We start from the raw sequence: 14,019 nt of genomic DNA on the forward strand, positions 1-14,019 counted from the left end.
CTACAAAATCAGAGATTTTATCCTTCTTGGGGCCAGCAGGATACCTGAGGGCCTGCATATCTAATTTTGGCCTTCTGGCTAAACCCCTCTTTGAGACCACCAAGAGTTCACTACAAGAAACCCTTAACCCACCCATGTGGTCACTACTTCCTTTCAGGCATTCCAACAAACTTTGTTACAGGACCTCACCTTACAGCTGCCTGACCTCTCAAGACCCTTTATCCTATATGCCTCTGAAAGACAGGGTTTTGCCCTTAGTGTCCTTGGTTACCAACTGGGCTCCTCTTTTGCCCCCATTGCCTATCTCTCAAAACAACTGGACCCTACCACTCAGGAATGAGCCCCCTGCTTTCATGCCCTTGCATCAGCAGTCTTCCTAATACAAGAAAGTAAAAAACTAACTTTCAGGTCACCCTTAATTGTTCTCTCTCATAACAGCCTATCTGAACTCCTTACCTACAAAAAGCTTTAAAACCATGTCACCCTCCAGAATATTGACCCTGCAGGTTTCTCTAATAGAAGACCCAACTCTCACCTTTGCCACATGTCCCCCAGTCAACACTGCTACTCTCCTACTAGACCCCAACACCTGTACTCCTCCTATCCATTCATGTCCAGAGATTCCACAATTCGGCCTCCCAGCCTCACTCCAGTCTGACAATGGCCTCGAGTTCACCTCATCAGTTACACAAGGGCTGGCCAAGGCACTTCAAATTAAATGACACTTTCTCATTCCCTATCACCCCCAATCTTTAGGAAAGTTCAAACCTAGCAACAGGTCCCTTAAAGCCATTCTCACCAAACTCTCCCTCGAGTTACACTTAGATTGGACTAAACTCCTTCCCTTAACCCTTCTTAGACTTTGAGCTCTATACCAAAGAAACCCCTCATGCTCATCCCCTTTGAGCTTCTATATGGATGCCCCTTCATTCCCACTTCCCTTCAGCCACATTCCCCATCAGTGCCCCCTGAAATCCTTAAGTCTCTTTTTGCCTATCTTAGAGCAGCCCTCTGGAAAAATGGCACACACCCACCTTCCACACCCATTCCCTTCATCTGATGAGACCACACCTGTCGTCTTTGTGGGAGACTTAGTGTATCTGTCCTCTCCTCACAACCCAGGAATCTTACAAGAAAAGTGGAAAGGCCCATTTAAGGTCATTCTCACTGCCCCTGCTGCAGCTAAGCTAGAGGGTCAATCATCTTAGGTTCATCTCCATAACCTCCAAATGGCCTTATCCAAGACCCCTTATTGATCTACTCTCACAGGGCCCACCTGAAACCACATTTTGTGCCTCTGGGACATCCCAGAAGACCCAACTGATACCTCTCCATAGAGATCCCAGATGTTCTAACAACCACCAGGATAAATGGACTCTTTTACCCTCTAAAACAACTCTTATACTGTAGTGCATCGCCACCCCCTAATTCTAGCCATATATATAGTTCTCTGCTTGGTTTTTGCTACAGGTTTGATAACAGTAACTCCTATTGATTGGACTCTTAGTAAAAAAATTCCATTTATACTTTTAAAATCTTGCTTATATAGGCTTTCAAGGGTTTATTTGATATTAGTTTGGCTTTGTTACTTTTCTCCAACACCACCAGCCAATACCCTGTGTTGCCCTCCCACTCCCCTGCTTCATATACCTTCTTTGCAATGAGCTAGCCCCACTTTCATCTTATCTCACTCTCCCTTTTTCCAACTTCCCTCTTTCCAAGAATGTGTTACAGACCTACACTTCCAAGGAACCCTCAGCAGCTTCACTCCTGAGGAAATACACTCCTTCTCCTTTGCTTTTTACCTCTTACTCAGGCTTCAGCAGACTTCTACGCCTTCCAGGTCTATGCCACAGGATTTGATCCCCCCATACTTCTAAACCAAGCCAAATGCTCCACTTCTGGCTGCTCAGAGGATATAGATTTATACTTTGATGCATGTGCACCCACCACTGGGTATGGCTCCTGCGGGGGTCTTAGTTGGGAACATAGTTATGCCACAAATCATAAGTACATATGCTTCAAGCATAAACAAAAAGGAAAACATGCCGATTGTGACAATTCACAGGAAGGATACTGTCCCTACTGGAGTTGCCCTCTCTCCCATTCTGCCTCCCTTACATCAAACCTCCATCTCCTCCCTCTCACCTCAGGGGTTGCCAGTTGTCTCGATGCAATCCAATTATGTACAAAATAAAAGATCCTTCCAATACTTTATGGAGCACTGCTGTACAGGCTGGAATACGGGTGGACAGTAAAGGCAGAGAACCTTATGGCCTTATAAAGATCCTAGAAACTTATATCCAGCCACCCCCACCTTCCCCCATTAAAAGGATCCAACAGACTTTAAAAATTCTTCTTCCTTCCAAGCCATACCCATCCTATCACTTCTCCTGAACATTTCCACTTAGTCAACACCACTAATTCATATGCTAACTCTTCCTGCTAGCTGTGCATCCCCATAGCTCAATCCTTAATGGTGGCATACCCTCTCTCTCTAACATGGAACCAGACTAGCATCTACCATCCTGCTCAGTATAACTCTACTCCCATATACTCCAATGTCTCGCTACATCAGACACAGTCCACCTTTTGCTTATTATGCCCAGTCACTAATACCTCCACAGGCCTATGAAATTCTACTATATCCTTTAATTCTTCCACATAGGCAGATCGAGGAATCTTCTTCCTCTGTGCACAAACTGTGCTTCTGTGCTTGGGTCCCCTATTTCCCTCTGTTCCCTGCCTCACCATGTTCCTTTCTCTGGACATCACTGTCTACTCTGAAGGCGAGATGGAAATAGCCCTTGATCTCAACTTCACCCCCTATTACTTTCTGGGGCCTAACAGGCCTAAGCCATCAATAGCTGCCCCCATCCTCATCAGTTCAGGCATCTTTGCTGCCATAGGAACAGGTACTGCCAGTATAGGAGCAGTCACCCATCTATACCATACATTGTCACAGGAAGTTGCAGATGACCTCAAAAGGGTAGTTTATTCCCTTGAAACATTACAATGGATAACTTCTCTGGCCTCAGTTGTTCTCCAAAACAGGCAAGCCATTGATCTCATCACTGAGGGAAAGGGAGGAACCTGCCTCTTTCTGGGAGAAGAATGCTGCTACTATGCAAATCAGTCCCAAGTGGTCCTTGGAAAGATAGCAGAAATTAGAGCTAATATAGAAAAGCACTGCCAGATTAGCCAACAAGCATCTTTCTGGAACTTTCTTGAAGGTATCTGGCCCTTGGTGGTTTCCCCTCATCAGACCCCTAATAATGATTTTTATGCTTGCTCTCATAGGTCCATCCCTATTCAGTTGCCACCAAAAATTCTTCCAGGAACTAGTGAAAGTCTTCACCCACCAGTCAACCCTCTGTTCTTGGGAAAGTACCATCAACTCTCTGCTTACTATAAGACCTGACTTTCAATGCCCTGTCTCAGCAGGAAGCAGTTACAGAAGATTGACCATCATCCCATTTCCTTGTATTATAACAAAAAGGGGGAGAATAATAGATAGTATCCTTAACAAGAGTAGCTCCATCTTGTAAGGTGCCTCCATTTTCTAGTCTGTACCCCGTTTTAAGAAACAGGAACTAACAGCACCCTGTTCTTGAAACACCCCATCCTTAACAGCCCTTACCCACAAAAAAAAGGTTTGTGCAGCTTTGGAAACCACCTGCACCTTGAGTAAACTACTATCCTGCTCTAGTTCCTTGTCCTAAGATATATAAACCTCTCTTGCAACCTTGCTTGCTGCACCATTCTGTTGGGCAACCTGGCAGGCCATTCCTGTCAACAAACTCTGCTTACTGAATGTGAGACTTTGTCTTGTGAGAATTTTTTGGGTGTCCTGCCCTAACAAATGCTGTCATATATCTTAAGGTGATTAATTTCTAATGTAATAAATCATGTAGGAAACACAGTCTGCATGATTTCAAATTTTTAAAAAAGTAATGGAAATGCTTGTTATTTTGATTGTATTGGTTACATACATGTCAAAACTGATCAAATTGTATACTTCAAATATATACATTTTATTGTACTTAAATTTTACCTCAATAAAGCTATAAAAAAAAGAAAAATAAATAATGAATTAAAAAACTGTACAATCTGATAATTGTTGAAATGTTTGCTTTTTACAGATATTTTGGTTTTATGAGAATTTGCTTATTGGTTACTAATTATTTATATGAAACATAATTTATCAGACTATAATCAAAAAAGCAAAGTACTATTAGGTAAATATACAGACTATTAAATAACACTTGTATTTTCATGTGTAAAAAAAAAATAAAATAGTGGCTGGGGTTGTGGCTTAGTGGTAGAGCATTCACCTAGCATGTGTGAGGCACTGGGTTTGATTCTCAGTGCCATATAAGAAAATAAATAAAGATATTGTGTCCATCTACAGCTAAAAATATAAAAAATAAATAAAGTAAATTAAAATAAAAATGCTGTCAATGGAATGAGTAAAATTGGAAAACTTTTAACCAGTTATGTTTCATTCTAAATTATATAATAAAATATAATCAAACATGATAATTTAGAATTTTTTTGTTTCTTTGTACAGAGGTCATACATTCTGGGTGATTTTTTAAAAGGACAACTCTTTAAAAAATTTTTTTAGTTGTAGATGGACACAACACCTTTTTTATTTATTTATTTTTATGTGGTACTGAGGATCAAACCCAGTGTCTCACATGTGCTAGGCAAGTACTCTACCACTGAGCCACAAGCCCAGCCTCAAGGAAATTTTTTACTCTTTTATTTTTGGTAGGCTACGAGGGATTGAACTCAGGGGCACTCAGCAACTGAGCCACATCCCCAACCCTATGTCATATTTTATTTAGAGACAGGATCTCACTGAGTTGCTTAGCACCTCATTGTTGCTGAGGCTGGCTTTGAACTTGAGATTCTCCTGCCTCAGCTTCAGGAACTGCTGGATTATGGATGTGTGCCACTGCCCCCAGCCAAGGAAAGCTTTTAAATCACTATCAATCACTGAAAGACTAAGAGTTTTCTTCTCAGTACTTTCTAAAATTACTTTAAATTATATACTTCACCCAGCAGAGAAACTGGATTGTATTTGTATATGACTGATTCCACCTGAAATGCTATTGTAAGTACTTGAGGGGATTTATCTTATACATGCTATTTACTCTTAGAGGTAATAATGCATGAACTTAGTTTATAAACTCTTGGACTATGTATTTGGCACTTTTATGTGTCAGTGTCATCTACCTCTTAATAGTTAGCCTACAAATGCTGGTGTATAATTTTCTTTGGTTATAAAAAATTGGCCTAAGTAATGCCACTAGGTTGGGATTTTCTTCAGTGTCATTTAGCAAACCAACTGTCTGCAGTTTATACAACTGGCAAACATTTGTATAATCCAACAGAGTACTTTACAGTTTTCACTTTTACATTTCACAGGAGGAGTTCTTCACTTTTCTTCTGGAATCCAGACCAGCAAAATTAGAGGAAAAACACTAGGGAAATTTATGGCTCTTAAGAGAAAAAGTACACATTTTCAGTCTAAAGAGTTGAATCTAATAAGGATAACAAATAATGCCTACTATTTCAAGATTTGCAGCACATTGACACTGTCCTTTATGTTTATTTGTGTTCTGCTTGTTTGTTTCCTTATTCCTCCAGTGATGGACATTGAACAGGTGATCTAATGTGTGCTGGGCAAGTGCTCTAGAGCTCAGCTACATCCTAGCCCCTTTGTGTTTATTTGTGAAGTAGTGGAATAAAATTGGACAGCTAAATTTTCAGTTCCATGTGCATCCTTATTTAAATAAAAAGCAGCAAAGAAGTGGTTATTGTAAATTGACTGACAAAGTAGAAACTGCCCTGCATGCTGTTGTTTTTATAAAGCAATGACATTTTCCAACCAAGCAAATGCCAGACAATTTTCTGTTGATCATGCCATTGTATGAAGTAGCAAAACTGAAGGGGAAAAATGTTTGTTGTATCCACTGAAATGCTTTGCATGACCTCATTTAAGATAATCTTGACTTTTTTTTTTTTTTTTTTGTACCAGGGATTGAACTCAGTGGTACTTAACCACTGGCCACATCCCCAGCCCATATTGGTATCTTATTTGGAGACAGGGGCTCTCTGAGTTGCTTTAGGACTTCAAGTTGCTGAGGCTGGCTTTGAACTCACATTCCTCCTGCCTCAGCCTCCTGATTTGCTGGGTTCACAGTCATGCACCACCGCACCTGGCCTAATCTTGACATCTTAAATTTGGAAACATCAAATGAAAATGGAAAGGATTGGGGTGTGTCTCAAGAGTAGAGTACTTGCTTAGCATATGTGGGGTCCTGGGTTTGATCCCTAGCACCATTGAAAAAAAAGTAAAGAAACAGAAGAAAAAAGAAAGAAAAAGAAACATGGCTATATGTAAATTGTCCTAATTACTTCAATCATAGACATAAATTTCATCAAATTTGAACTTGGTCATATAGTTCCAACTTCTATACTGTAGACATGAAAGAGTCTCAGTCATAATTACTGGTCTTCCCTATTGTATGAGAGTGACATAATTCTATAAGCCCTTTAAGCATCTGTGTGGCATAGCAAAGCTGATGCTTCTGGTGTGTGGAGCAGTGATCATAGGTAGCACCAACTCATCTTCTTTTTCTTGCTTTTTGACATGGGGTCTCACTATTTCCCAGGCTGGTCCTGGGCTCAAGTGATCCTCCTGTCTCAGTCTCCTGAGTAACTGGAAAGACAGGTATGCAGCACCCCACCCAACCCAACTCATATTCTTTCTCTTCATTTTCCAAGATAAGCAGAATGACCCACTAGTGTTTATTTTTGCCTAACAACATGGCCTTAGAGAAATCACTTTCCTACCTATTCTTCAGGCTCAAATTTACTAATGAAATCATTAATAGTACCTACTCATTTTATAAGGATTTTCTCTTTTCTTTCTTTCTTTCTTTTTTTAATTGAAAATTGAACCCAGGGACACTTTACTGCTGAGCTACATCCCCTGCCTTTTCTAGATTTTGAGACAGGGTCTCCCTAAGTTGCTAAGTCTAGCCTCAAACTTGTGATCCTCCTGCCTTAAACTCCCCAGTTGCTGGGATAAGAGTCATGTGCCACTACACCTGACCCATTTTATAAGGAATTTCTGATGATTAATAGGTAACATCGGGCTGCAGAGATAGCTCAGTTGGTAGAGTGCTTGCCTCCCAAGCACAAGGCCCTGGGTTCAATCCCCAGCACCACAAAATGAAAAAAAAAATGAGTAATATCTATAATGCTATTTTAGTCTCTCAGAGATTAATGTTAGTATACAATAGGCCTTAAATGATTGCATGTGTTGTGCTAGGCACCATGCTACACACTAAGTATACAACATTGAATAGAATATAGGCCCTTATGAGTTCAGACTTGTTTTAAAAGAGAATAAAAGTAAATAACTCCACAGCACGTTGTGTGCAGTGAGTGAGGGAGGTATGTTCAAAGTGCAATGAGAGGGCAAAATAAAAGAATAATTAACTGAAATGCAATTTAAAACATGGACTCAATTAAGAGCACACAGCTTAAACATAACTAACTTCAGAGCTAGAAGCAGAGTATAGCTTTCTATTGCTGTCTCTACTGGCTTTAGAATGACAACAACGGACCTCTGCACACACCTGCAATCCTGCTTACTTGTGAGACTGAGATAGGAGAATCACAAGCTTGAGACAAGCCTGGGCAATTTAGCAAGATAGAATCATAAAATTAAAAAAAATAAAAAGGGCTAGAAATGTAACCCAAGCGCTTGTTTAGCATGTAACCCAATTGTTTAGCAATGTAACCCAAGCACTTGTTTAGCATGTGTGAGTCCCTGGTTCCATCCCCAGTACTAGGGGTGGGAGAGATTATTGGTTCAAATTGTTATTCCTTTTTTAAAAATAGTCTTTGGCATTCTTTGTACCAGTTTTCCTTGAAACTTTTAGGTCTCTAAGTATTTGAAGATATAAATCTGAATAAATAGAATATTTCTGGATCTCAGTTTGAGAGTTGCAAAAGATGGCCTGTGAGATCAGTTACCATGACACACTTCTTTTAGAGCACTTCAGTGACAGCAAGTTTTCCAAAATAGTGTAAGAGATGGTTGGAGAGGATATTTGGAGTGACTATTATCTCTTGTTAATTTTTTAAAATATTTTGTTTAATTGTAGGTGGACACAATACCTTTATTTTATTTTTATGTGGTGCTGAGGATATCAAACCCAGGGCCTCATGCATCCCAGGTGGGCATGCTACCACAGAGTAACAACCTCAGCTCTCTTACCAATTTTGTTCACACTAGCAACATAGGGAAAGAGAGATGTTACACAGGCCAATTAGAGTATGTGGATTCTTCTGCAGGATCAAACACAAATTGTCAAAGAAAAATCACTTGATATACAGATATACCAGAGATCAGAGTACTTCTGAACTTCTAAAGCCATTTAATTAAAGTGGTTTCAACGATTTACCCAATCATTTTGTTTTGTATTCTATTAAGAAAGTGAAGGCTGGGGTTGTAACTCAGTGGTAGAGTGCTTGCCTAGCATGTGTGAGGTACTGAGTTCAATCCTCAGCACCACATAAAAATAAATAAAATAAAAGTCCATCAACAACTAGGAAAATATTTTTAAAAAAACAAATTTGGGAGTTTTAATAGTTTGTCAGAATTTGTCAGATTTTTCTGATTTTATAGATAATTGTGCTAATTTAGTGGAAGAAGACTGGGGAATTTTAAAAGAACAATTTCTTTCAACAGGTGGCAATGCTATTCTAGCACAGTGGCCCACATCCGCAATCCCAGCAATTCGGGAGGCTGAAGCAGGAGGATGGCAAGTTCAAGATCACTTGCAATAGACATGACCCTATCAAAATAAAAAGGACTGGGATGTGACTCAGTAGTAAGGCACACACACTTTTGCTAGGGGATTGAAACATTATCCTTAAATATTTTCAAGTTTTGGAGGTAGATAAAACAATGCACACTTTATTAGGATGCGATCAAGGCTCTAATTGCTCTACCACTTATTAACTGAATAGTTAGGATAAGTTTCTGAATCCTTCCAACCTTCTATTCTTCAACTCTAAATGCAGATAATACCACTCCCTCATAGGGATGTTTGTGGGTCCACCATTAGGGTCCAGCCAAATAGTAGTAGTTGTCATGTTGACATTTCAGTTTAGGAACTGACTGGTAGTTCAGGAAATCCCTGAAAAGAGTAGATAGAGTGCATGCATTTACTCAGAGTTTGTTGTGAGCTAACCACTGGGCTGAGCTCTTTAATTGTGATCTTGTTCTCCTATTACTCCCAAGAGGTAGGCGCTGTTCTGTTCTTCTAGCTACACATGAGGAGTTACAGTCACAGAGGGGTTGCCATTGTTGTTAAGCATTGAGTCAGGATCTGAAATCAAACAGTCTGATCTGGAGCCTGTGTCCTTAATTCCTCCTCTAGGCTGCCCAACACCTGGGCATGCTCAGGGGTCTCCAGATGAAGTTCAAGTTCAACCCTGACTCAGGTTGATTTTAAAAGCCAATTGACCAATCTAGTCCTGAGGAAATCTCCCTGTCCCTGATTCCTTGGCTCCCTTGTAGACCCACTCCCCAAGAGTGTTTTTGTGCAGGTTTAGTCCCTGATTCACCTCTTACTTTGCTACCGTGGACATCTTCTAAACACACCAATTGGTGTTCAAGGTGTGTTATAGATCATAGCCAAATGGGCTGGTGGGTTTTTTTTTAATATATATATATTTTAATATTGAAAAATTGTTATTTATTTTACAGAAAACTTCTGAATTAATATAAAGAAATGACAATAACTTGTATACACACTAATTCAAAACATTTTCACTAAGCACCAAGTGGAACAGTTCCCTATCTTTTCACCAAAAACACCTTTATCATTGAAAGACTGCTTCAAACTTAGTTTATTTAGGATTTTAATCAAGAAACCTAAAGCTGCCAATCAGAGCTTCTAATTAGCATAAGATGACCAGGTTAAACCCTTATGAGTAAAAAATAACTTTTAAGTTTCGACTTATACATTCCATCCAAGGGGATATGCTAGCCTCAGGCTGATCAACACAGGTCATAGTCCTACAAAACAAATATCATCTTCAAAGTGCACAAACAAAATGAGTAATATATATACACACACACACACATATATATATATACACAAAGTGAGAACAAAGTATTATGTAAAATACATTTTGTGTATATTCAGTGCCTAATAGGAGTAATGCCTATTTCCCATGAGCATACAATGCAGCAAGAGGCACAGAAACAAATACCATACACTAACCCACAAGGCAGTGGAAGGAATGAAAGTCCTGTGCCTTGGAATGGAGTGGAGGCTTCTCGACCAGGGGGCATCCAGGCCAGACCAGGAACAAGAGTCGATATCAAAGCATGTGGGGAAGGATCTTCCTTGTCGGAGAGGACAAAAGAACTACAGACCTACCGACTACTCAGAAGACAGTGGAGTGTCTGTACTGGCTGAAGGGATGTAATCTAAGAAAAGCATACAACAGAGAACAGAAAACCTCCTTCAACAAGAGGAGCCCCCGGCTCTCTATGGAGGTGAAGGAGCCGAGGTTCACTCTGTAGGTCATCTCCACCCCAAGGCCCTAGTCCCTGGCAATCAAATTCATGAGCAAGACTCTTCCTTCATATAAACTGCCTTTTCTTCAAAAAATAAAACAAAACACAAGCAAACACCACAAAATTCAAAAGAAATAGAATCAGACCAAGCTTTGACCCCTCGTACTTCACCTGTGTCCCAGCTGTTGTGCTAGAGACTGGGTCTCCTTTGTTACTCACACTGGTTCATTACTGCGAGGCATCTAGCACAGCACGCTCCTAATACAGCTCCCCATCAAACAGGCAACACCACACAACACAAACTCACCTAAACAAAAGGCAGCATCAAATTAAGAATCTACTGTAATATTACTACACTAACAGCATATTTTAACCCTTTTTCTGACCCATTTACAAAAAAATTTACAAAATATCTGCGCTACTATGGAAGCATTACAAACATTGCATTAGATTCCTCTTCCTGATGTAGTTCAAAGTCTTGAGACGGCAAATTTACATATTTTTCTCTACTATCATGAATGGGTAGTAAGTGTTAAAGGACTAAAACAAACTCCTTCTCCTGATTCTGGAGTATTGTAATTTTCCCCCTCAGATAATAACAAACTAACAACTAGAAAAAACTATATAAAAGTCATATAAAAATTTTAAAAACAAGCAAAAAAAAAAAAAAAAGAAAGAAAGAAAGAAAGAATCTGTGTCATCAAACTAAGTCTAAACTTTGCTACAAATAAAACCAAACCTCACTTGGTTCACCAAGCCATAACATTTTATAAACTAATCAAGTAATTAACAGTTCACAAAAATCAGGGAAATTTTTAGGTGGAAACAAAATTAACACCAACTCATTCCCTGGCAAATAATTCTTCTAAAATGTCACATCCACACAGAGAGATTTGGTGAAACTGTCTTCAAGAGGCTACCTTGTAGGCCAGACCCCTCTCAGGTTTGCTTTAGAGGCACAGGGATATTGGCAGAAGCCTGCTCCAGGTAGGCCAAGGAGCCCTGAGGGACTTCGGCTGGCTTTTGTGCTGCACATTGATGTCCTCCAGCACCTGCTGCCAATGCCTTAGCTTTGTCAAATGCTTCTGCACCAGCGCATCTTTCCACTGCAATTCATTCCTTAGTTCTGAGACGTCCTCTTTGATAACTTGCTCTGGTTTCTGGACAGACAACTGCAATCTTTTCTCTAGAAAGAAGCATTCTGTCTTGCAATGTCTAGAAACTTCTGGATACACTGATCAACACCAGTTCGAATTTCTTCCTGATCGTTGCCATTGACATAATCCTGACTCACGAGAGAAGCAAAGCAAGTCTCGGATGATGACTCTAATTCATCCACCAAGGTGCTGCTAGTTCTCCGCGCACCAGGCACTTCGTGGAGAAGGGAAGCCTGTCCTGGGAGTCCCGGTGGGGGTGGCGGCGGCCCCAGAGACTTCCTGGAGAACATCTATATATTTTTTAGTTGTGGATGAACCTTTATTTTATTTGTTTATTTATTTATTTGTCGTGCTGAGAATTGAATCCAGTGCCTCACACATGGTAGGCAAGCGCTCAACCACAGAGGCACAAACCCAGTCCCAGGCTGGTTTTTAAAATACTGCATTTATTATAGGAGAAAAGGGGGGATGGGGTCACTTCCTCTCAGGGAAGTGGAGTTGGGGGATAAGGTGGGCAAACCTCAGAGACAGGGACTCGGGGTATCATTTCTATCCTTGGATTGAATATTGCCCAAAGATATAATCTCTTTGTGCAGTTGAAAGATTTACCATGTGAATGCACCCCTGCATTCAATCCCTGGTGCCAAAATATAATAATAATAATAATAATAATAATAATAATAATAGAATTGAGCTGCTACATTTGGAACAGCAGTATAAATAAGCAAAGTACTTATGACAGCAAAGCAAACAAAATCAGCTTTGATAGTCCTCAGACTATCTATATAGTCTCTAATCTGTGGCTTATGGCTAGAATCAGATATCAAGCAAGGTGTACTTTGTAATTGGAAAAAATAAAAGACAGAAAGAGAGAGAATCTTGGTGGAGGGTGGTGGTGGAGAAGGAAGAGACAAGGCATATGCCAGCTGAGTGTACCATTGATGTCAGGGTCAATTTTTGGTTCATCACACCGAATTTCTGTGTTGCACGTCATTAGGATCTGAAAAATTCTGTATCATATTGTATTTTATTCAAAGTCAAAGTAAGTTATTTTAATCAACCCACTGCTAATTTGTAAACTCCTCGGGAGTCTTAATTGCTGTTACTACTTCTGTATTTTTGTATGTGTAGATGTTAAATGAATGTTGGTTAGGTCAGTTAATGAAAACAGTTAAATTAATGAAAGAGGATCACATGTTCAAAGCCAGCCTTAGCAACTTAGCAAGGTCCTAAGCAACTTAGCATGACCCTGTCTCTAAATAAAATACAAAAAAAGCTGGGGCGTGACTCAGTGGTTAAGTGCCCCTGGGTTCAATCCCCAGTACCAAAATAAAATAAAATTAATTAAATTAATGAAAGAGTGTTAGTTGAATTGCTCTCTTGTTTCCACTTTCTAATGAACTTTCAAAAATATGCCCATAACTACAAACAATCAGAGACAATCAGTTTTCCTGTTGGGTTAAAAATAATGAGAGAATCGTCCAGGCATGGTGGCATATACCTGTAATCCCAGCAGCTTGGGAGGCTGAGGCAGGAGGATCACAAGTACAAAGCCAGCCTTAGCAACTCAGTGAGGCCCTAAGCAACTTAGCACAACCCTACCTCAAAATAAAATATTAAACAAAGGGCTAGAGGTTGGGGTTGTGGCTCAGTGGTAGAGTGCTTGCCTAGCATGTGTGGGCTCAATCCTCAGCAACACATAAAAAGATAAATAAAAAAAAAAGGTATTGTGTCCATCTACAACTAAAAAAATATAAAAAATAAAGGGCTAGGGATGTGGCTCAGTGGTTAAGCACCCCTGCATTCAATCCCTGGTGCCAAAATAATAATAATAATATAATAATAATAATAATAATAATAGAATTGAGCTGCTACATTTGGAACAACAGTATAAATAAGCAAAGTACTTATGACAGCAAAGCAAACAAAATCAGCTCTGATAGTCCTCAGTCTTCATCACAAGCTGCCATGGTCATATGTCACTGGACACTTTTCCTTTCTAGCAGGCTCCAGTATGGGTGCCACCTGATCGCCGTGAGTGAGTTGAGTGATTTTGACTTCTAAAGTGTGCAGAGATTGTTAAAAGAGATTTTAGTCTAGGTAGCACTAATTCAAACTTAACTGTACTGGCTTCCAAAAATTCCCAAAGAAATCTTTCTTGTCTTTAACACAGTTTGCTATAATGCTGTTGGGGTGAGTAGTAGTTACTTAGTACATTTGAGTGTTAAGATTTCTTCAGTGACTTTA

General features: G+C 39.8%; 1 pseudogene; it reads right to left on the reverse strand.

Annotated features, from left to right (window-relative positions):
- Window positions 1-11,554: 11,554 nt before the first annotated feature.
- Window positions 11,555-12,062, reverse strand: LOC124981914 (mediator of RNA polymerase II transcription subunit 28-like; annotated as a pseudogene).
- Window positions 12,063-14,019: the final 1,957 nt, after the last annotated feature.

Source organism: Sciurus carolinensis, chromosome 4, assembly GCF_902686445.1.
Source record: "Sciurus carolinensis chromosome 4, mSciCar1.2, whole genome shotgun sequence".
NCBI lineage: Eukaryota > Metazoa > Chordata > Mammalia > Rodentia > Sciuridae > Sciurus > Sciurus carolinensis.